The 21,168-nt window shown below is 47.0% G+C and overlaps 1 protein-coding gene across 3 annotated transcripts in view; it reads left to right on the plus strand.

The window, feature by feature from the left end:
- The window catches only part of RBBP6 (RB binding protein 6, ubiquitin ligase), a 726,265-nt gene that overhangs the window by 260,375 nt on the left and 444,722 nt on the right, over positions 1-21,168 (plus strand). The gene's annotated exons all lie outside the window — the stretch shown is intronic.

Raw genomic sequence — 21,168 nt, forward strand, 5'->3', positions numbered from 1 at the left:
CCACCAACTTGTGTAGTACAGGCCTATATTAAAAAGTAGGTTACCTAATACCAAGCAGATAAATCTTGTGTAGTCCCACACCAGTTGTTCTGCACTAATTCTTACATAAAACATTCACATGGATGTTTCTTCTCTGTGAAAGGCACAGTGAGCTAAAACGTGGGTGTAAGCTTTTTTTAGTGGGAACCTACCCATAGAGCAGGGCTGTGTTCATTCTCGGTAGAGGGGCTCTGTTGAAACACACAATATGAAGGGTTGTTGACACAGTATTCTGATTGAAAAATAAACTCTTTATATGAGGTTAAAGTTGAATACATGCAAGTACTAAAAATCAGATCATTACAAAGTGTTAAGGCACACAGTTTATAAAACAAAAATACAAAGCAAACTGTCCAGCTATAACTAATGTGTCAGTATTTTTAAAAGGTTTGTCTTTCCCTTGAACTAGAATGATACAAAGTCAATAGACCACTCTCATTTTTAGGTAAAGGGTAAGTAAATAAGAGTCCCCCATAAGATAAGCTTAAGATGAAGGATCCTCTTTGAGGAGATCCAGCCCATGTTTTAAAATTACTAAATTGTAGATGTTTCTATGAGAAAGGTCCTATCGTGGACATTGATTATCAGACCAACCTGCATTGAGCACTAAAGGAGTTTATGCTATGTCTTTTAACATTTGCTAAATGGAAAACAATTGCTAAGCGGAGAACAATCAGTTGCTGGACTCGGACTGAAATTGAACGTAATCCTCCTTGCCCTGGAGCTTTATTTGCCGAACTCAAACAAATCATTGAAAATAAAATGAAGCATAAAAATGTTAGCACAGGCTGTCAAGTGCTCCATCAGGCAAATATTTCACATGATTTTGGGCTCTGTAGCGACATTTAGCCTCTTTGGTTCATAAAACAGCAGGAAAAGGTGCAAAACGAAAATCTTTCCCAACGATATTCTCCTGCCACATACTGATACTCTACTCCCGCCCACTGCCTAATGTTCTCCCCCATGTTGCCACCCACCACCACGCCCAGTGTTGCCACCCACCACCACGCCCAATGTTCGACCCAATCCTGCCACCGCCCGATGTTACATTTTACTTGCTTGTCTCTATATTCCCCTGCTTCTTCCACTCTTCCTCCTTCTCCCTTTTCTCCACTGAATCACCAACTTGCTCTAATTTTTGTTTTCAACTTCTTCCAAATACCCGCAGTACTCCTGATAATGAGGGCCTGCAGTTGTGTCTTGGTATTGTGTAGAGGCTTGAATTGATTACTGTAAAAGTGATTTTCACTCTCATCCATCTGGACAGATTGAGAGGCCACCTATTCAGATGAACAGGAATAGACACTTAAGTCTGGCCAAACTCTATTGGGGTAGTGTGACTGATCAATAAGGTTTAGACTTAATAGATTGTGAGTGTTGAAGAATTCAGTTAAGCACATGCAGAACACTTGTACTACTTTTTTGGAGCTTGTGAATCCGCTTGGATTCACATGTTTTGCATAGGCAGATATCTAGTGAAATAAAAAAAAGGGCATGGACAGAGGCGTACCTGCAACACTATCCTGACGTGTACAATAACCATGATCCTTCATGCGTCAACGCCTTCAGATTTTCTCCACCGAGGTTGGATGCTAAAAGTAGAGTGTGCATCGCTGCACGATTGTTGAGGCTTAAACTCTCCTAAATGCACAGCCGAGAACAGAGGCGAAAGCGGCGTCACAAAAGACGAACGCCAAAAGGTGCAACAGCAACACATCGAAAAGTCGATACAGTAGGGAGAGCCAGGGAGGGATAACATTTCTCAAAATTACTGAAAACTTAGCGAATGCTTTTAATCCCCATTACAGTTATACATGAACCAGTAAAATGTATCTTGCCCATTCCCAGACATACCAATGGAGACTACTGTTTAATGTTTGCCCACAGTGCAATACTAAATTCCCTTGGAAGGACACTTGCTGTGTGTGCGCCACAGTTGTCTTCCAAGGGACCACCACAACAACTGTGTTAAGGCCTGTAAGCTCTTCATGTTGAAAACAAGAGTGTCGTACAAAAAGGTGGGCAGCCTACACTATCCATGCAGAAAAGAAGTTGGGCGTGTCAACTGCTATTGTGGAAGAGCTAGAGAGGTGCCAGAAATGGGTACCGGCTTCGAAAGCCAAGGAGCTAGATATAGAGGAAACAATCGTATCCTTATAGTGGCTCCCAGCTCTGTCGGGCTGACGTCTGCTGGTGTTGTGGAGACAACCCCTGGCGTCCATGAGGCTGCAACAAATCCCAAGCCCAAAAGACTTGCCGAACACCAGCACAAACATTCATCCAACGTCTCCACTTCGGTCTCAAAATCCAAAACGGCACGAAAAACGGAATAACTAAATTAAGGCCATTGACTTGACTTAGACCGGGGACGCACAGAAAGATTGGGGGGTCAAATTTCAATGGTCACGTCGAACGCTAGACAAAAAACAGAAGTGAAAATGTCGAAGTTAAGCAGAGAAAAACTCACTCCGAAGGTTAGTGTCAAGGAAAACACAAAAAATAGCTTGATACAGATTGGCTTAAATAAAATCGCAAATCACTGGAACTGTGCTAAATAAAGTCAATCCCTATTGCCCTCAGCCTCTGAAAGATTGCAAAGAACAATTTTTTCTTCTAATTATAAAAATATTTGTATTTCAATCCAGATGTATACAAAAATCGTTTTTTCATATCAAGCAAAGTATATAGAAAGTTATATAAAAAGTGAAACTAAGTGTGCCGGTCGGGGGTCTCCTTGTCTGTGATCTCTACCAGTTTTGTAGACATACTTAGCGGTGCATTTATGGATTGCTAGATTTTGACTACGTTTTTTCATGTTTTTTCTGTTTCTCCTTTGCCTTTATCATTTGATGTGAGGTTGTTTTATGGCTTTAATTTTTTATAGAACTTTCTTTATACTTTGCTTGACATGAAAAAAACAATGTTTTGAATATCTGGATCAAAATAAAACATTAGTTATACTTCTAATTAAAAATTGTTCTTTGCAATCTTTTGGAGGCTGAGGGCAATATGCAATGACTTCATTTTGGGCATTTCCAGTGGTTTGTGTAGTTCCTGGATTATACTGGTTTGGAAACTGCAGTGTTTTTCCGTTAGTCCTCCTTTCTGTTAAACTAAAAAAAAATCATGCACATCTGTGAAAAGGAAGGGGTACTTTATATTCTGCCATGCAAAAGAAGGGTACCACACACACACACACACTTCCATCTATGAGACAGGGGAAGCCTCTCTTTGAGGTTGCTACAAAAATGTTATAGTACCTCAACCAATAGGAGGTATAGGATGAGGAAGACATAGTGGCGGAAGAGGAGATATACTCAGACGAAGCGTTTCTTGACAAGGAGGATGGCAACATTGAAATTGATCCAGATGATTGCACCCTCCTGTTAGTAGATTTTCATTTGTATTTGAAATTCCCTTCACTTATGAGTCCCCAGCCCTTTTTGCTGGACTTCTGGGTGTTAGGAAGAATTCTCAGACTATTACTGCTGGGAAAGCCTTGTCAAGATTTCATTGGAAGATTTAGCTGTTGTCCGCTATACTGAGAACCTGCTTAACCTTTTCCTTCCTTAAACCTTTCCTTCCTGCAACTTCAGAATCTGCCAAGTAGAAGTATAACTAGTGTGATATATAAATGCCATTACTGTCCTTATGAAAAGTCACCTCAGCGTTTAGGAATTGCGTAAACAGCATATCCAAAGAGTATCCACTAACTTGTTTGTGGAAAAGTATTTTAAAGTATATTTACAGTGTTGCATATCTTCAACGCTTATTTAAAAATTGATGTTAAATAACTATTTGTTAGGGAGAATTCTCAGAAATGTGCTAATTCCCTCCACCTTGGAGGCCCCCAGCAACTTTGCTGGATTTTGAGGACTTCATTTTTTTTAACCTGGATAGAGCGAGGCCCCTTTTCCCCACTCTCTCATGTATTTTAATGTGAATTGTGCCTCTGTTTCTTTTGGTTGTGGAGTCTGACAAACTCCATAGGCATCTTTTACATTGTCACACAGCACCTTCTGTGCAAAGGCTTAAGTCCCTTCTCTGGGATAAACTGTTTCCCAGAACAGTAAAGTGAAATTGACTTTACTTCCCATTATAACTTTCTAGACCCAGCACACACTATCTTACAATAGAGTCCTGGATGGGTTACCTAGTATCCCCTTTGTCTAGCTTCTCATCAGTGGCGTAACACAAAATGTGGGGGCCCCCCTACGAGCCATGCTGAGGGTCCTCCCCCCACCCCCACCCTCCAACTCGGCAACAAATCACTGGTCAAGCCGAACTCTTACTATCCCCATAGAATCTGTTGGTTGTCTCCATGACCTTCAGTCTGGCTTCAGAGCTGCCAGAGGCACGGAAACTGCTCCCACTACCATCTGCTCCTCCTCAAAGGAACTCTTCCCTTTCTCACTCCCGAACTCTGGGCTGGTATAGATTATCACGCTTGCGAAAATACGTACGGACGTGCTGCTGAAGGGATATGCCACACACTGCACTAGGCGAAAGATATAAATGTGTTTTAATGCAATATACAGCACACTTTCTGAGAAAAATTGCCTAAAAAGCCAAAGTGTTTGCAATTGTTTTGTAGGGTAACACCAATCCCATCGATGCAAGTCACCATCAGTGCACAGGAACATTAATACTTTGCTATTAAAAATGCCATGCCACAATGAAAACATGTCCAACTGGCTACACAGTGTAGACCAGTGTAGACACATAATATCGTTAAAGTAAAGCATGCCAGGCCACATTTAGACATACCTAGACTGGTTGCGCCAAAAAGCCAGTCGAAGCATTAACACTCACCAAGAAGAGAACACACATTCAAGCCTGTGGCCTCTAACAACACAGCCAAACTCTTTAAAATCTGCAAGGAACTGATCAACCCTCTGTATGGCTCTGTCAGCTCACTTCTCTGCTAAAACTCCTATCATTCATCCTCTCACGGCCCCCCTTTGGCAATCTCTACCTCTCTTCCTCCTTTCTCCTCTTTCTCTCTGACAACACTTGACGAGGTTTCTAGACAAGTCCGATCTATGAAAGTGTCATCCAAACAGGTGCTCCCCTGCTCCATAAAAACCATCAAGGACCATATTGACACCCTTGCTCCAGCCTTGGTCGATTTCTGGAATCACTCTTTTGCCACTGGAACATTCCCTTCTCCCCTTAACCACTCCCTTATACACCCACTCCTCAAGAAGCCATCTGCCGATCCTGCCTGCCCGGCAAACTATCGCCCAATCTCCATCACACCTTTCCTGGGCAAACTGTTGGAAAAGCTGGCCATCTCCCAGCTTACTATCCACACAGAATCTGTTGGTTGTCTCCATGACCTTCAGTCTGGCTTCAGAGCTGCCAGAAGCATGGAAACTGCTTCCACTACCAGCTGCTCCTCCTCAAAGGAACTCTTCCCTTTCTCACTTCCCCCAGAAGCTCACTGTCTCCAGGGCCCTGGTTCTCTCTAGGCTGGACTACTGCAACAGCCTCTTTCTCAATTTGCCTTCCTCTACTCTCCACCCTCTGCAACTAATCCAGAACAGGACTGCACGACTTATCCTTGTCCTCAAGCCCAGGGATCTTATCTCTCCAGCCCTGAAATCTCTCCACTGTCTCCCAGTTGCTGCAAGGATCAAGTTCAACAACCTTTGCATTGTCCACAAGGCTTTCTGGGACTGGGGCCCTCACTACATCCAACTCCCTCCCAAAATGTCTTCCTTCTCAAGCCCTTCGCTCAGCTACCTACAACTCTCTAAGGGTTAGACACTTCTCCAGGCAGTTAGTGGGGGTAGATCTCTATCCTCTGCCGGTGCCTCGCTCTGGAATAGCCTCTTTGCCCCTCTCAAACTTGAGCTGGACCACCTGAAGTTCCGGAAGCAGCTCAAAATTTTCCTCTTCTCTGCTTTCTCTCTCTCCTTCCCCTGCTGGCTTACCTGACATACCTGTCCGCTGTAACGACTGGTTGCTTGGCTACCCACAGTGTCTCACTGAGTCCAGACTCTTTCTTGATCAGTCACCCTTGCACTGCCTCTGGGCCTACCAAGCACTTAGGGGCTGTAACTGTAACCCTACAGTCCCTGGTTCGCCTTGCAATACCCAGAGCCACGCTGCCCTGGCTGCACTTACTCAGAGCATTTCTGCCCTGTTTTCCCTCCTCTCTCCCTTGCACTTCCCCCCTCCCTTTCCCCTTGCACTTCCCCCCTCCCTTTCCCCTTGCACTTCTCGTTCTCGCACTTGCACAATCTGAATGACAGACGGCTTAGTAAGATCTTTTGTCTTGTCCTACCTCTATCTTCCCTCCCTTGTGTTGTCGCGCCTAGAAACACTTGTGTACTTGTGCATTTTAAATGACTTATATCATATGATTTGATCACAGATGCCCAGAAAAATATACAATGCCGCATTAAGAAACTGCTAGACTGGCAGCACCCAAATGGCAGTCTAGCCAAGTAATTCACTTAGCAGGACTGCTTTATCAGAAATGCCCAGTTAAAAAAAGTCATACCAAACTGAGGAATGACTAGACTGGCTGCACCAAAATGCCTCTAGCCACTAATAACACATATCATGCCTGCTTAACCTGGGCAGCATTGATTTGTTGCACAATCCTGCCTCCCCTCCACACATCCGCTCTCCCTACCACCCCTACCCCAACCTCCAAAATCAGCTCCTTGGCCCAGAATTACCTCCATGTCACTCTTCCTTGTCCCAGAGCGTACGTATGAGGCTCTTTGCCTCATAGGTAAGTACTGGGGATGAGGAAGAGTGGGACTAGGAGTAAAGAAGAGTACAGGTAGCTAAGTCAGGCATTTCCTCCATGTACCTCTACCTCATCCCAGTACTTGTGTATGCACACTTGGACGAGGAAGAATAGGGCTAGTAGTAATGAGTAATCAAGACATTAAACACAAGTATTGGTGCAACACCATTGAGTTGACTGGGATTCAGCAATCCCCCTGAAACTTTGGGCTATGTTTGTTGACTCGACCTGGCTGACATTTAGAGCAGTTGCCAGACCGAAAAGGGCACATATGTTAAATGGCACCTGGGTTTTTCTGTTAACAAGAGCCCAGCTAATAATAACATAAAGCATTTCACTGTTAGTACCTGCTTTCAAATGGCAAATATTTTATGCAATTGAAATCGTGATGTGGGTTTAATACTTGCATGCCAGGGGAGTGATTGGAAGGGTAGATGGGGACCAGGAGACCACTCATTCTCACAGCAGTCCGTCCATAAGTGGGTGCTTTCAACCTTAAAGGAGAGAGTTAACTGCTTGTAACATTGAAGCTGCACTAAAATAGTCTTATTAGAATGAGTTAAGAAATTAGATGCCCCCAAACAAATAAGTTTGCCCCTCCCCCACCGCCCATGAAGTTAGCTCCTCTCCCAACATTTGAAAGGTTAGCCCCCCGAAATGTAGGTTTTGTTGCGCCCCTGAACGCAAACACACACACCAATCACCACATACACACACGCACACCAAGCTATCCATACATTTAAGTGTGCACCCTTTCACCATACATTCACACGCGCACACACATCATGGGGTTAAGGGGAGCCCTAATACTTAAAAATGAAATTGGGCCTCATTGCAAATATGCCAGTCTGGAAACAACGGTGCCGGTAAACTTACCGGCGCTGTTTCTGGACCGGCATATTACAGCTCTCCGGCGGTTGCCGTCCCACCCAGCAGGTCAGACCTGCCGGGCAGAATGGCACCCACCCGATGTTTTCATGGAAGCACCGGCACCGTTATTAACTGTGCCGGTGCTTCTGTGGTCCCGAATAGGACTCTATGGAAATTGGGTCTTACCCTTTGCCGGCGCCTGACTTCCTGGACCACCGTGGTTGTAATCCCCTGGTGTTACCGGGAAGTTGGGCACCAGTAAATCATAACGGGTCCGGCGGCAACCTGCCGGTAGCACTGTCACGGTTACCGCCAAACCCGTAATGAAGTCTATTGTTTCTTACTTCATAAAGAAATTATTTCCGTTATGGACCAAATCATAACAGAAATAATTTCTTTGTGAAGCAGAGTGACTTCAAAAATAAACTATCGGCCTCATTACGAGTTTGGAGGCCACTGCCTCCAAACTCTGGTCCGTGAATGGGGAAATACGGGGCCATTCCAACCTTGGAGGCCCCGGTATTTCCCCATTCAGGGAACACATCCCCATTTCAGCCCCCATAGGGCTCAGTGGGAATGGGGAGAGAGCCAACAACGGGCCCGTAGTTAGCTACCTGGTCCCCTTGCGGGACCCGCAAAGGACATCTGGTCAGACCAGACGTCCAGAGCGGGTCCCACAAGGGAACCTCGTAATAGGGCGGAAGGGGATTAACGGCACCGGCGCCGTTAAACCCATTCCGCCTGCCTCGTAATGAGGCCCTATTTCTTTTTGAAATCATAGGGCTCCCCCCACCCCATGACATGGAGGCCTCAAGCCTAGCGTCTTCCATGCCATGGGGAGGGCGGAGCCCTCGGACTTCAAAAGACATTTTCTTTTTGTAGTCACTCTGCCTTCATAAAGAAATGATTTGTTACAGAAATAATTTCTTCATAAATGAAGACTGAATTCAAAAAGAAAAAAAAATTATTCTCCAGTGGGGCCCCCTCCCAGGACATGTGCTGGCCGGGCCCCCCCGTACCGCAGGGTCTGCGGGGTGGGCCCTGTTATGCCAGTGCTTCTCATGTAACATTTTTTTATGTTACCCTTTTTTCATTCAATGGCTGGTGGCAGCGGTTTGTTTTGTTTGAACTACCATGGTGTGCATTTACCGCGGGCTGCGTTCACAGGCGCCATCTTTGTCAAAATGGCTCCCGGTCTTCTTTTTTGCCATTTCTTTGTGGAAAGGTCCTTTGTAGTTACTCTGCGCGCCAAACCAGGTTTGGTCTCTTGCCCGAAACTCCCTGTGCTTAGTCTCCTAGGAGACCCAAATGTGGTGATTGGTCGGCTGACTGTCGGGCAAGGACACCCACCCTGCTGGGTGATTGACAGCTAGTCTGGAATGAATGGGAAAGAACTGAATAAAAGGCTTGGAGGGCAGAGTCGACCACTGGACGAAGGAACCGAAGAAGAACTTGAAGAGGACGCCTGCTGCAACTCCTGGACCGTTGGTTTGCCCGGTGAAGCCCCGCTGCAGTGCCAAAAGACCAAGTTCGCATTGACGGAGAAGCCCCTACAAGCTTCTCCCCTTGAGTTGGTGGGACCAATCAACTCCAAACGCCCTGCCTCTTGTCCCCACGACTGAGGCCCAGTAACAGTGAGATCTGCAAAGCTGCACAGGAACAGATGTCATCAGTTTCTTCATTTCTAAGGTACTGTAAAACAAGTCTGAGAACTTACCTCTTAAAGTAGAGTTGCTTGAAACTTCTACATTTCACAAGTCTAATCAGCATGTGGCCCTACATTTGATTCTTCTTTTCATCAAAGACGCCTAAGAACTTGTGCAAAGACTATTCCACTTACTTACCAGAAGTGCTTCATCCTAGGCAAAAGCTTTGCCCATTGACTTTGGCTTAGCCTATTGAATTGTATGACTCTTTTTGGAGGATCCAAAAGTATTTGCCTGCTTAACAATGTTTGTGGTCTCTTGTGTTCTAATAACCTTTGCCTTTTACCAATTTTTAAAAGTATTCTAAATGCCAACTGTGAGATATTAATGTCCCCAGCACCCTAGTTATTGAAGTCACCTGTGGGTGTAGGTTGTGTCTGTGGGCCATCCCAAATGGGTCTTTTCTGATTTAGAGACTAAGAGTGTACAGTATTGAAGTGAATTTATGCGTTACTATCATATTGCTCCCTTCTGAAAGCTTTGACTGATAAATTAATAATTGTTTATGAAAGAAACCTTGAGTGTAAGAGTTTATTTGAATACCTGTAACTATAAATCTGTGTACCTCCACTACTGCTCACATTTACCCTTCTTGAGCTAATCCTGGCTGCTCACCACGCTACCAAAACTGTGAAGCTTATACCAAAGGTTGGGTTGCCTATACCTGTCGTCAGTGTTGTGTGTAGTAGTCCCAGAGGGTACTGCAAACAAACTTTGCCTAACACTGACATAAAAGGTGGGGTGTGTATGCAGTATCATCTTTGAAGCGTGGATAGACAAGTGAGGCTGCTTGCAAGACAGGTTTGTATCTCCCCGACCTGCCTTGCCAAGGTGATAGTCACGAGGAAAGTAGACTTCCACGAGAGAAACTTGAGCCTAGCCTAATGCATAGGTTCGAAGGCTGATCCCATTAGTTTAGTTAGCACAACATTGAGCTCCCAAGCCGGGGCAGAGGCCTTCACCGGCGGGAAAGTCCTGTAGACTACCTTGAGGAACTCCTTGCCAAGCCTGTGAGACCACAGCCAAGGTCGGCCCGGGGGGCCTGGAAATCTCTGCGAGATGCACCATGATGGAGGCGTCAGCCAATCCTGCTTTGGCCAAGGAAAGCAAGTATGGTAGAAGTTGCGGAGCCGTGACATGCAGCAGGGTAATCCTCTGAGTCCGGCAACACACAGGAGCGCTTCCATTAATGCCCGTAACACTTCAATATTGACGAGGCTCTGTCACTCACCAGGATGTCTTTACATTCCACGGGTAAAGCATAACCTCCAAACTCTAGGGCTGCAGGAGCCATGTCCTCCGGTTCAGAGACTCTGTGTCGTGAAGCAGAACCCCCCCCGACCTCCAGCCCCTTCTCAGGTGAGAAGGTCCGGGGACAGCGGCAGCCGGATGGACGGGGCCACTGACAGACATAAGTCCGGATACCAGGTTTGCTTCAGCCACGCCGGAGCGACAAGTATTATCCTGCAGTGGCACAGTGTGTGTTGATCACACGTAAGGGTAGTGGAAATGGAGGGAAGGCATACATTAACAGTGGTAAGGTGTCTCCCATTCTCCTCGGTTCAGGGAACCTGCTGGCAAACCTTTGTTCACCACTGTCGCGAAAAGATCGATCTCGGGCTGGCCCATTTGCCGAACAGAAAATCCATCTGGTCCTGGTGAAGTTCCCACTTGCGGCAAGAACGGAGTTCCCTGCTGAGCGAGTACACAATGGTGTTCTTGATAATCGGTAGGTGGAACGGGACGAGGAACATGCCTTGACGAACGGCCCAGTGCCACAGGTCTTGGGCCTCCTTGAAAAACGCAGTTGAGCAGGTCTCTGCTTGCTTCCGCATGTAAAACATGGTGGTGGTGTGGTCTGAAGATCCACCACCTTGCCCTTTAACGATGGGAGAAAACAACTTGAGGGCACAGAAGTTCCAGGATGTTGCTATGGAGGTCCTTCTCCGGTTGCCAAAGGTTTCTGGTGTGCAACAGTCCAGTGTGGCCTCCCAATCCCTCTAGAGAGGCGTCCGTTGTGACCGTCTCCTTGTAAAGAAGAACCTGAAACGGAGCTCCCTAAACCAGTTGTGGTTGTACATCCCTCCACATTCGCCCGACGGAACTATTCATTGAGCGAGAGCTTGTCCGCAAAGTTCCGACACCTGCATCCACCTCGCATCCAGGAACTCTTTGAGAGATCTCATGTGAAGTCTGCACAGGCGAACAAGGTTGATGCAGGAGAGCATCATGCCCAGCAATGACATCATGGACCAAACGGTCACCACTGACAAGAGCTGTACTTTGCCTTGTATGGCTCTCACCCTCTCCTCCGAGGGAAACTCCAAACAAGTCACTGTGTTGAGTTGGGCACCTATAAACAGCGAGTCCCGAGATCACGTCAATACTTTACAGTTTATGGAAAACCCCAACTCTGTCAGCAGACGTACGGTCCTTGATGTGTGTTCGCCTGCCAGAGTGTGAGAGCCGGAACGCACCAGCCAGTCGTCCAGGTAGGGGTATATGTGGAATTATTTTATTTATTGTGCATTTGTTAGGCCCTTATACACCAAGTAAAATGTGTTTCAAAGCACCCACAGGGAAACGGCAAGGAAACTTGGGATATAAAATAATACACTGGAGCATAAAGACGCACCTACTAGGCCTTCTGAGCATTCAGTGTGCAAGTGCCGAGAGAGGGGGAAGTGCTGGAGTGTCCATGCTTGTGAGTGAGCAGCAGGTGTAAGAGCCCAGTGTAGGAAGTGCTAGAGAACTTTCATCTGTACAAAATAAAGAAGTTTGTTCAGGCCTACAGTGGCGAAGGCCTGTTAGTGCCAAGGCAAGTGCTGTGTAGGCAGAGTCTGCAGGCGTTTGGCTTTAGGAGGCCAGGCCCCCCGAAGCACACAAGGGCCCTGGTCACCAATCTCAGGGACCAAGATTAGCAGAGGAAGGAAGAAGGTAAGGAGGAGGTGAGAAAGACAGTTTTGAGAGGTCTGGCTCAAGACGAAGGGGGAGGCTGTTCCATAAGAGGGAGCCAGCTCAGGAAAGATTGGCCTCTGGCCCTTTGGTTAGTGAAACAGAGTTGGTAACAGAGGAAAGTAGAGGTCTAGACGGAGAGTATTTAGTAAGAGCAAGTTGCAGATAGCGTGGTCCCCGGCCCCAGACAACCTTATGGATGATGTAGAGGGATTTGAACTTGATCCTTGCAGTAGCGGGGAGCCAGTAAAGAGTTTTACGGGCAGGAGAGATGCAGTCCCTTCCCATGGGATAAGTCTTGCTGCCCTATTCTGGATTAGTTACAGGGATCATAGAGAGGAACAAGGTAGATTCAAGAAGGTTATTGCAGTAGTCTAGCCTGGAGAGAGCCAGGGCTCTGGTAACATTGAACTTCTGGGGGGAAGTGAGAAAAGGGAGAACTCCTTTGAGAAGGAAGAGTTGAAAGTTGACTTCTTGGCAATGTCCAGATGGTGAGGGAGGAAGGAAAGATGAGTCAAAGATGACTCCAAGGTTTCTGGCTTCAGATGGACAAGGGGGAGAGCCCATGGAGGATGGCCAGAGTGAGGGGAAGAAAGAGGGAGCAGGGGTCCCAATAGGAAGAATCTCATTCTTGCTTGCATTGAAGCAGAGATCATTGGAAGTGCACCAGGACTGGATGGCAGATGGGCAGTCCGGGATGATGGAAGCAACAGGGTCAGCAGGAAGTTTGAAAAAGAGTTGCAAGTCATCTGTGTAACACTGGAAATTGGGGGAGAAGGAGGAAATGGGTGCCAACTGAGCATGGTAATTGTTAAAGAGCCATGGAGAGAGGTTGGAGCCCTGCGGGACCCCACAGCTCGAAAGAGAGTTAGGTGAGGGAAAGATGCCCAGAATAACTTGGGACGAACGGTTAGGAAGGTCATCCAGTCCTCTGCCCACTCCGAGATACCTAGGGTATCACGGAGCTGTGTTATGAGGATGGAGTGGTTGACTGTGTCAAAGGCAGAGATTTTGAGTAGAATAAGGACAACTGGAGAGTTACAGTCTAGCGACACGCGCAGTTCTTCACAGGTGTTCCGAAGAGCAGTTTGTGCCTCTGCATGCTTTGTAGACCAAGATGTGCCGCCACCGGTGCCAGGCTGATTTCCGGCCGTTTTCTTTAGAACCAGAAAGTATCTGGAGTATCCTCTGGAGCCCCGCAGAAGCTGGGGACAGGTCCTGTTGCCCCCTTCTGTAACAGGGCTCGCACCTCCTGCAGAAGCTGTGGTCTGTGTTTTTGAGGCTGAATCAGCGGAATACGAGGACACCTGCGTTGGAACTCCGAGAGCATCCAGCACCCATCTGTCCATGGGGTCTTTTCCCATGTGTAAACAAAATTAGAAAGCCGGCCGACCTCCCACCGGGGTGCATAAGTGGGGTCCTGAGGCCACGGCCAGTTAAGGCCTGCTTGGGGTGGCGGGGGGGTCAGAGCTCTGCGGGCAGTACCACCGCTGTCGTACTTTGCCTTGAGAGTGACCCCTGTACGCTTGAGTGGAGGAGCGCAAAGGTTGTTGGTATGGTGTATTATAACCCTTGGAAGATCTTCCAGGTTTTCTTCCGGAAGAGCTAAAGGATGGCCATCGCTACTATTAAGGTCCCAGGGAGCATGCAGTTTCTGTGTCTGTCTTTATTGCTTGCAAAGGCTCATCAACTGCCTTTTTTCCCCCCAGAGGTTCTCCCCGTGAAACGGCATATTCAGCACCTTTGTGTGAATGTCCTGGTGGAGGTTTGTTGCCTTCAACCAACCTGGACGCCGCAGGGACAGCCTGCTGCCCATCTGGCGGAAACCTGTGCTGCAATGTCCACTGCCACCGTGATGGCGTGATCAGAGGCTACTTCACCTTCCTAAAACGGTTCTAGTGCCTCAACATTCTTGTCTTCGGGCAGGAAGTCCAGAATCGGACTCAACTTGAAGGATAGTTCCTCGTCATGTCGGGACAAAACGGGTTGCTTTAATGGTAGAATCTGCTGTATAAATGATCCTATTACCCATTGCATCCAGCTTCTTCCCCTCCTGGTCCGGAATGTACCACGGCTGCCAATCACTGGTTTGCCGAGTGCTTCTTGGCTGTGGCTGAGACCACCGAATCGGGAGAAGGCTGAGATCTTAAGCACCTGTGGGCTAAAACTGGAACCCTGTATGCCGCTTGGTCAGGCCGTACTCTGGTTTCTCATTAAAGCCAGGCCTTCCTCCTAGTTGTCCAGGAAGGGAACAGCCATGAATGTCTTTCTTCTCAAATCGTGCTGTTGGTACAGGAAGCCTTTCTTCTTGGTCGCTTCAGGAACTAACTGAAACCGTTCAAAAGGCCCTTGACATGGAGTAAAAGGATCCACCTTTGTCGGGTGGGGAGGCCCTATGGGGCTCGTCCACGTGCAGTATTTCCATCGGCTGTGAGGAAGTGATCCTCATCAGTGCCCGTACGTGTGTCCGTGTATATGTGTGGGGCCCGCGGCGGGGTCTTTTCGCAACGAGGCGGGGTCGGATGAGGACCAGAACATCCTTTGGCCTTTCTGTTTCGCGGGGCGTGCTTAGCCTAGAAGGCTCTTTGCGTGTCCCGTGTAGGCATCCTCTGCTGGATTTCAGTGACCAGTGTGTGCAGGGTCGTTGGAATGTCCAGCGACATGTCCCTAGGTCTAGGGGTAAAAGGAGCCAGCAGTTTAGGGTCTGGGCTGACGCGCTTACTCTTGTAAATAGGGGGACCCTTTGTGATCTGTATAGCCATCGTTCTGCAGATTGTCGTCGGTGGTACTAGATTAGATCTGCTCCAGCCTGTCTGGAGTAGCCCACTGGTCCATGTACCTGCACAGCCACCAGGTCTTTCCCTAACCCCAGAGTGGCCGCTGTCTTCATCGCTGCCTCCACGGCCCTCTCTCCTGTGGGGCAAGGACACCCGTGGAGCAGTCGACACATCCTTCACAGACCCACTCTCCTTCAATGTAGTCACTGTGGTTGTCGCTGACTGTCGGTGCTAGGGAGAATTCTAATTTCTGTGCCAATTTCCTTCTACCTACCGCAGCTCTTTTGCTGGACTTTAGGACTTTAATTTTTTTCCAGGAGTGTGAGAGACCTTTTTCTCACCCTCAAGTATATTTCTCTGGTTTTGGAGTCTGAAACTCCATGGGTATCATCTTTTTGTATTGACACACAGCACCTTCAGTGCAGTGTCACAGAGTAGTCCTTTGGATTTCTCTTGAGGTTTTAATACCTTCTCTTGGATAAACTACTGTTTCCAAGAGTAGTAAAGTGAAATTGACTTTACTAAGGTTGGGTTCCCTATTGGCAAGAGGACAAGGCTGGTGTAGTCTTCCACAGGGTTACTACATACAATCTTGCCTAACAGTCTGTTAGGGAGAATTCGCAAAAAATAGCTAATTACCTTCACCTTAGAGACCCCCAGCAACTTTGCTGGATTTTGAAGACTTGATTTTTTTACCTGGAAAGAGTGTGAGCCTTTTTTCCCACTCATGTATTTTGATGTATGTTTTACTCTTGTGTTCTTTAATTATGGAGTTTTAAGATAACTCCATAAGCATCTTTTTCTCAGTGCAGTGACACAGGGATGTCGTTTGTCGACTTCCCAAAGGTGTTAACAACCTTCTCTGGGATAAACTACTGTTTCCCAGAGAATGTAAGGTTAAATTGACTTTAATAGTCGTTTTAAATTCCTAGACCCAGCACACACTATCTTCCTGTAGCGTACTAGAGGGGCTACCTAGTATCCCCAGTGTCTAGAAACTCATGTAGCAGTCAAATGCTACCCTTTTCTATCGAAATGGCTGGTGGCAGTGGATTTACAACAAACTACCATGATTTATCCTGACCGCGAACACTAGTAGCTAAAAATCACCCGAGCCATGTTTTTCAAGATGGCGCCTTAAGCCTCTTTGTTTAAACAGGTCCCAGTCTTCTTTTTTCGCCATTTCTTTTTGGAAAGGTCCTTTGTGTTTTTGTCTGCGTGCCAAACCTGGTTTGCTCCCTTTGTTTCTATGCCTTTGGTGGGCTTCAGGACTGAAGACTGCCTCTGGCACCCGAGTGTCTGCGGTGGGCAGGAAGTGAGGGAGGTGCCCAAAATGCACTCTGGAGTGATTGGCTGGCTGACTGTCCTGCTGGGTGAGTAGCAGCTAGGATGGGATGAATGGGAGAAAACTTTAAAAGTCGAGTCTCTTGGCTTGGAAGGCAGTCGACCACTGGAACGAAAGAACTGAAGACTTAGGGCTTGTGATTTTTTTTTTTATCCTGAGTGGGACCTTTTTCTCACTCCCTTCTGTATTGCTTCTGACTAGGATTTTTGTGTTTTTACTGTTTTATGGATTCTGACAAACTCCATAGGCATCTGCTTTTTGTATAGTGACACAGCACCTTAGGTGCAGTACCACTAAGAAGACCCTTGGACTTCTCTTAATGTTTAATTACGTTGTCGTGGGTGGACTAGCGTTCCCAAGAATAGTAAGATGATCCCCGTCTTACTTACCTTTTTTCTTTGTGGGACCAGCACACACCACCCTATGTGGAGTGCTGCGGGAGTACTTAGTAATTCCCTATCCCACTTCTCATGTAAACAATGTTATTACACTAACATACTTAAATGGCTGGCAGTGGTTTAATTTTACTACCAGTGTGCATTTCTACTGCAGGCTGAACCCTCAGCTGTAGTACAGCCCCCATGTGTGACCATTTTTTCCAAAATGGCCCGGTCTTCTTTTTTCTGAATTTTCTGTTTTAGTTCTTGGCTTTTACTCTTAGTTGAAACTGGTTTGAGCCCTTTGTGTGTTTTGTCTCAGGCTCCGGTGTGTCTGGAAAGGCAGGAAGTGAGGCAGGGTCCCAAAACTTCCCTGTCCTTTGTCTCTAGGTGTGCCTGAGTCCTGATTGGCCAGCTGGCTGTCCTGAAAATACAGCCAACCTGCTGTGTGATTGACAGCTTAGGCTGTGAATGAATGGGCAATCGCATAGAGGGGTTTTTGAGTCTAGAGGTAGAGTTGACCACTGAAGAGGAACATCTGAAGACGACGTGACAACACACCAGCACCCTCTTGGACCCCAAAGTGCCCTGCAGCTGTGCTGATCCCGTTTTCATATCGACTGGGAAGACCTGTATCGAACGACTTCCTCCCTTGGACCAGTGGGACAAACTAGCCTCAAGACCAGCTTCCATTTGGTGCAACCCCCGACTTGCTGTGCCTCACCAGAGTTGCAGAAGCTCAATGCCAGGGGTCCTGTTACCATTGACGAGTGCATCGTCTTGCGAAGTCCAAATCCGTCCCAATCTTCGTGGGCATCCAGATGACCCTATCGAAGCAGGAAATCTTGATCCAGAGTCTCCTCAACAGACTTCTGGACCGAGGGAGCAAGCTTCTTCCAACCAGTGTTTTTGTTCTTCATTGACGCACAGGAAAAGGCGCCAAAACACCAAAGTGCTGCTGAAACAAAGGCAATCATTGATGGAGTCCCTTTCCCCCCCAGTATTGCCGCACGAGCCCGCCAGAGATCCTACCTTCCGTCACCACGACCAAGGTCCAGGAACAAGGGTTTGCCAAGCTGTAGCAAGGAGGAATCAGCTGGAATATTTTTCTTCAAATCACAGGTACTGTGGGGCTTGGGGTTTTCACCTTTTAGCCTTCAGTCGTGCTTCCTCTCTTGTGAAGTACTTTTTGGAGTTGATCTCAACTCACCTGCACTCGCCTAACAGCCTGCGCTCTCTACAACTTGGCTCACTTGAGTTAGTGATTTTGTCTGAGCTTTCTAACTTTGTCAAGACTTTATCTAAGAAAAAGTGCATCGTAACTATTGACTTTGTCCATTGACTTTGGCTGGCCTGGCTCCCTAAAGGCACTCCTGTGAACCTAATGGCTTTGGCATTACTTGTTCCCTCACAAGTAATAATTGTTGACACTACTATTGCTGGGATAAAGGTTTACATGCCTCTCTTTAGGAGATTGTAATTGTGTTACAAACTGTTTTATTCTTTCCCTTCCTTCAACAACTCAATAATTGAATTGGTAACTGAAATAAGTGCAATACTGACCTTTACTGAAGTCACTCCATTTGCTGGAACATGCTGGCATAAGCAAAGTAATTACCAACTTTTTACTGTTACTGAATGTTACTTGTGGACAACACCTTTTAAAGAATGCTTATTTAAACCTTGTGTATGTTATAAATATTTATATATAACTGTGTAAGAGTTATTTGGCCACTTACTGATTTCAATTGCACAGCTCTACAGCTCACATTACTCCTCTTAAGATGAGCCTGGCTGCTCAGTCACACTACCGACTTGTGTAATACAGGCCTATATTAAAAGGTGTGTTACCAAACACCAAGCAGATAAGTCTTGTGTAGTCACACACCAGTTGGGCTGCACTAATTGTTACCCAATATTGGGAAATGGTGGTGTACCAGTGATGTGATTTGTGGGCCTTGGGGACTGGGGACCCCCCCCCCCCCCCCCAACTCCCACTTCAGATATCTGGGGCAGGACTGGTTCTAACTTTTGTTTTAGGGATTCTCCTCCCCAGGTCTAGAAGGGTCTATATGACCAACACAAGATGTAATACTCTGCATCAACCACTGGTTCTTGGCATCTGCATAGCATGTTATAAGCAGATACATGCCACAGAAAGGTTACCTGGTTAGTAATATTTGTCATATTTTCATATCTGTGTAGTGGGTGCTTTTGGGAGGACTATTGGGAATAATTCTACCTGCTTGCTAGTCGCCTTCCCCCCTGAAATTAAGCCAGACTGCTCTGCTACAGCTATCAATTGAGTGTTTTCTTTTGGGTGACAATGTTCTATCTTTAGGTTATATGGCTACCCAGTTTGCAGCAGTGGGTTGTGGGCATGGCCGTATGAGTTTGTGGTACCATGTGTACGCGTGTAAAGACTGGAGGCGGGTGGCTGTGTTCCTGCTCTCTATATGGCAGAGCAGAGGCACAGAGGACCCCAGCCAAGATTATCTATTTGGTAGCTATGGTCGAGCAATCGAGGCCTAGCTTCTCAGGAGTTGATGCAGGCTGGCTCTTAAGTAAAGTGTAGTCCCCCCAGCACCCACAAAGGAATGTCCACACACTGGATTAGTGAAAACAGCCTTTATATAATTAAGGTTCAAGGTTATATACACACACACAATAACTCAGTTTGTGCTCAGTTAATCCACAATGGCAAATATATACAGTTCAAAGTGGGACCACAATTATTATCAGATTTCATTAAAGTGCATCAACTGTACTCTGGTCAAATGTCTAACAAATCAATTAATAAAGGTAAAAACAATAGACATAGGAGGAAAGTAGTTGGTTGGAACAGTTGGCACAATACTGGGCCCCTACAGTTAGACACAGTTCTGTGTGGAGATCCCCCCACCTGGGCAATCTGTAAAATAAAGATGTGCTACAAGCCCAGTCCATATATTGTTCAATTAGTCTTATTTCCTTCTGAAGCGTTTCTACCACCCCAATGTACCTGGAATAGCAGTGTTCCTTGAGGAGGCGTTGATGGATCCTTCTTGAGTGACTCCCATTAAAGCAAGAGCCACGGATTGTCGATGGGCCTTGAAGAAGGTGAACTTGGCGTTGATGTTCCTCGATGAAAAGTACCCGTACTTGCGCCTATACTCTTTATATTGCTTGTTCTCCTTACTATACCTACATGTATATTCTATATTTGTAACTAAGCTTCGCATATTCTTGTAAATGCTGCGCCTTGATACCCCTGGGTATATCTGCACATTATAAATAATCAAACAAAAGTTCGATGGCCTTGAGGCACCAGCTCCGGTCCTCGCGGTGCTAGTCGTCGTCGACGACGAGTCGAAGACGTCCTGCAAGGATGAGGTGTGCGGGGCACCTCGATGTCGATAGTTCAGGACCGCAAAGAGTTTGTGAAGAACTTTGGCCCAGCAAGGGCGTCGAGTCGTCCGGCGTGTTTACGGTCTTTGGGTGGCGGGAAACCCACCGGCGGATACTCCTTGACGGCCTGGCCTTCTACGGCGGGATAAGGCGGTCGGCAGTGCGGATGAGCGCATCTGGGAATCAGAATGTCTTAATAAATGGAGCGCTGCGGCTCCAGTTGTCGACCGCATGGCGTCAAGCGGTTCCTGCTTCTGGGCAACACAGCTTCGACGGGCCTCCAGCGGTTATAGAAAACCTGCGAACCCTGGTCGACGACAGTGGATGGAATGTCTGGTGCTTCTCTTCGTTCTCCTCGGCGGTCCCCTTCTCCGGTCGGCAGCAGATGTCGAAGGTCTGACTTCCAGGGAGCTTCAGCGAAGGTTAGCAGTGCACGATGGCCCCTCGTAGCTCGGGAAGAGGGCGCCTAACCAGGTCCTCTCGTGATCAGTTCTTGAAGACAGCAGCTTTCAGATCGACGAAGTAGAGCAACAGCAATACCTCTCGTCCAGCAGGGCTTCAAGATTAAGCTTCAGTTTCAATGTCAGTTTCAACTCCAGCTTCTGAACGAATTCTAGCAGTGAGAGGCCCCCAGATATACTATTGATCTCCCATTCATTCTGCTGGCTCACACTCAGGCAACCAATCCCTCAAAAGGGCATTCAGGCAGTCAGCAATCAGGCTCACAGTGCATTCAGGCCATTCTTCTCCATCCAGACACTCACAACACAGAATGTGGATTCAGACAAGTACCACACCATTCAACTCTACACACTGCATTCATACCAGTTTCGGGCAGGGTTGTCTGTCATTGTGTCAAACACCAGATCCTAGACATCCACAACACAGAATGCGTATTCGTCACCCCTCCATTCCCCCAGGTACCACCCACAGGCGTACCCACGACATA

The sequence above is a fragment of the Ambystoma mexicanum genome, chromosome 2q (assembly GCF_040938575.1).
Source record: "Ambystoma mexicanum isolate Mex_15411 chromosome 2q, UKY_AmexF1_1, whole genome shotgun sequence".
Classification (NCBI taxonomy): Eukaryota; Metazoa; Chordata; class Amphibia; order Caudata; family Ambystomatidae; genus Ambystoma; species Ambystoma mexicanum.